Raw genomic sequence first — 3,219 nt, forward strand, 5'->3', positions numbered from 1 at the left:
GGGCTCTCCTTGCCAGTTTGGGCCAGCAGATGTAATTAAAGGGCCATGAATCAGTTTCAGGGGAACTTGCCCTTTAAAAGGAAAATATGGTAAACATTATATACTTTCCTAGTATACTGTATAAAACACAAAAAGTTAAAAGTAAATGCTGTTCATTTTCCTACCTAAATTGTCTCTTTGATGTTACTAAAATAACAGGATGTTGGCGTTAATTGGAGTCTCTTAATTGAAATGCTTAACCTAGCCATATGCATGCATTGAAATCAGGTGATTGGAATCCTTAAAATAACATTATATATACTAAAAAATCTCTCTCATTCCATCTTCCTGATGAGAAACAGTATAATTTCAGTGAAAATATTAATTATCAGACCTCTTACAAAAATTTGTCAGGAGCCAAATTCAATATCTTGAATATAGTTAAAATGAAACATACTTGTATAATTAATCGATATTAATTTTAAGAATGCAAGAGATAAATGTTTTAGACTGTTTACAAACTAAGGATGTGCCACAAAATATGCACACATTTAGATAAACATACATAAATGTATTAGAACACTTAAAGTCTCACAATTTTGAGAAGTTGTGCGTAGTCTGGTTTTGGGATTTAAGTACAGCACCTATTCACTGACACATCTGTTAGGACATCCTTGGGTAATGGACCCAAAACTTCTCATACAACCACTGGCCTCACCTCAGGCAAACACTGGCCTTAAGAGGGACAGAGCCAGGTGTGATGAGAAGATCTTTGCCCATATCTTTGATGCCAAGCATGGGGGAAGAGGTGTCAAGAGACTGCAAGGCATGGGCCCGCTGGGCTCTATAGATGACTCAAAACAAAGTAAACACAGATAGAAAAATAATAATATAAAAGAGGACCTTGATGAGCTCAACTTTGCAATTGTGTTGTATTGACTTTCTTGTGAGGTATTAAGTATTAGGGGTCTATTATTAACTCAGGAAGAAAATAAATCGTCAATAAATGCAATGCTAAACGAGGATTCCCCAGGAATTGTTACTTGACCCTTTCTTAATTGAGAAATAATAAATTCATACAATGCACCTTACATCTGAATTCATGTAATTTCTCTTGGCAGTGTTGCTCCTGGAGCCTGCTGCACTTGGTGAGGTCTCATGTCTGCAAATCCCTGCAAGAATCCTGTTTGCTCATGTTCATATGGAGGTTACTGGATTTTTGTATTTTAATTTTTTGTTTCTTGAACATGAAAGAGGCTAGTTTTTTTTTGGGGGGGGGGTCCGGTCGTGGGGCCTGGGCGCTGTCCCTGAGCTCTTCAGTTCAAGGCTAGCACTCTACCACTTGAGCCACAGCGCCATTTCCAGCTTTTTTCATTTTTTGCTTGTGTGGTGCTGAGGAATTGAACCCAGGGCCTCAGGCATGCAAGGCAAGTGCTCTACCATTGAGCCACCTTCCCAGCCCATGAGGCTAGTTTTATATTGTCTTTGAAACTGGTGCGGTTCACTAGTGTTTCTTGTCAAAATGATGAAACAAATCATTTCATTAATTTTTATTGTTTTAAAATTATATGAAGTGTTTCACATGCTATTTGCTCAGAAGTTCTTAACCAAATGCAAATCTCAGTTATCGCAACCAGAAAAGTAACTTACAGACACTAGGCATAATTCCTGAGAATATGCAAACAAAGGATGAAACCCTGGAAGAAACATAATGAATCATGTGTTGATGTTTTCATATTACAGTAAAGAAGCCCATTGTAAGGAAGGTAAAAACAAGAAAACAATATGATTAGAAAATTTAAAAAGACAGTATAATAAAATTTAAAAAATTTAAATAAGATACTACATTTTAAACTGGAGAGGTAACTCAACTTGCATGATGTAGAAAGGAAGAAGTGTCTTCCTGAGAAAAGCATGGGATAAGAGATTGGGAGTGTAACTCAGTGGTGGAGTACTTGCTTAGCAGTTATGAGGTACTGGGTTCAATTCTCCAACACTGTTTAAAATGAGCAGACTGATTCCAAAGGTTCTCTGAGAGTGTGTGTCTGACTTTTGGGCTTAATGAAGAGACTCAAGGCATATAAGTGCTGCAAGTCTTTACAAGTTTTGTTCTTTTTACTTACCTGATCTGACTGTCTCTGGAGCCTAGATTCTAATACTCCTGTTAAATGAACATTATCAATACCTGCATTCTCTAGAATGCTGATTTCAAAGTAGAGATCTGAATAGAAAATTTGGCAACTTAGTGATTTAGTAAGTCCATCCCATTTAGCAATCGACTCTCTCTCATGGGGAGTGTCATTTATGAAAATGTGTGTATACTCACCTAGAGTGAAGTGCCTGGGGCTGGTCATTCTCTACTACCATGGCAATTTTCAAATTTATCCCAATCCATAACAATAACAACAACAAAAATAAAAATAAATGAGAGAAGGGGATTTGCTAGCACTTATACAATTGAGAGGGAGAATTATGTCTTAAAAACATTTCATTTGATTCTACCTGGGCCCCACATGAAGGAGCTTCTTATTTCCAGATTCTCTTGTGTAGAATGTCTACAAAGCCCAGACTAATAGGAAAATTCCAAGGGGAAAAATTATGCTGATAGGGAAACACAGGCAACCTAAAGAGGCTCTGTCAGTCCTACTATACAACTGGAAGCTATGAAGATCAATATGCAAGGTATAACTGTGGTGCAAGTACATCTTGCAATCATTGCCTTTCCCAGAAGATGTGCAGCTATAAGCCTTTCTTCCCTCTGGCCCTGCTGGTCACCTTAGAAACCCTTGTGATTGAACAGAGCTATAATTAGCTTCCTCCATCCCTCATGGTTACATGGTTGCATACAAAGCTTCCCTAAATAGAAGATATTATCAGAGGCTGGTCTGGAAGTAGGGCAACATAGAGATAAACAGTTTAGCAAACTCCATAATTCCAATGTCACAACTGAGCCTTGGATTAAGGAAATCCAGAAACCCCTTTGGAGAGGCTATTTATGTGTCTCTGCTTTTCTTCCTTCATTCCTGAAATTTAATGTTTCTTTCATTATAAACCACAAAACTTCTTTTTCACTGGTTGTAGAATTCTGAGTTGTTAATTCTTTTCTTTCTACACTTCTAAAGAAAATACCACATTATATCATTGTTGCTCATTACATCATTGTTGCTCATGAGAAGTTTGAAATAATTGAATGGGTTTTCCTTTATATGGAACCATGTTTTGAAGGCTCCTTTTCATCAT

The sequence above is a fragment of the Dipodomys ordii genome, unplaced genomic scaffold (genome assembly GCF_000151885.1).
Source record: "Dipodomys ordii isolate 6190 unplaced genomic scaffold, Dord_2.0 Scaffold4, whole genome shotgun sequence".
Classification (NCBI taxonomy): Eukaryota; Metazoa; Chordata; class Mammalia; order Rodentia; family Heteromyidae; genus Dipodomys; species Dipodomys ordii.